We start from the raw sequence: 206 nt of genomic DNA on the forward strand, positions 1-206 counted from the left end.
CTTCCAATGAATACAGTTCAGTGATGTTTCAAACTCTGACRTGTCCACCATGGTTCAATGTGGGCTGTCCTTTTAACGTTACACAGTCTAAAATTACCACCTATATTTTTGTTTTATTTAGATTTTTTATAAGAAAAAAAGAACAGATTTATTTTTCAAAGTCAGTTTTTCACCATATGATTCATACATTTATAAATGTCATAGTT

Source organism: Austrofundulus limnaeus, unplaced genomic scaffold (assembly GCF_001266775.1).
Source record: "Austrofundulus limnaeus strain Quisiro unplaced genomic scaffold, Austrofundulus_limnaeus-1.0 Scaffold321, whole genome shotgun sequence".
Taxonomy (NCBI): Eukaryota; Metazoa; Chordata; class Actinopteri; order Cyprinodontiformes; family Rivulidae; genus Austrofundulus; species Austrofundulus limnaeus.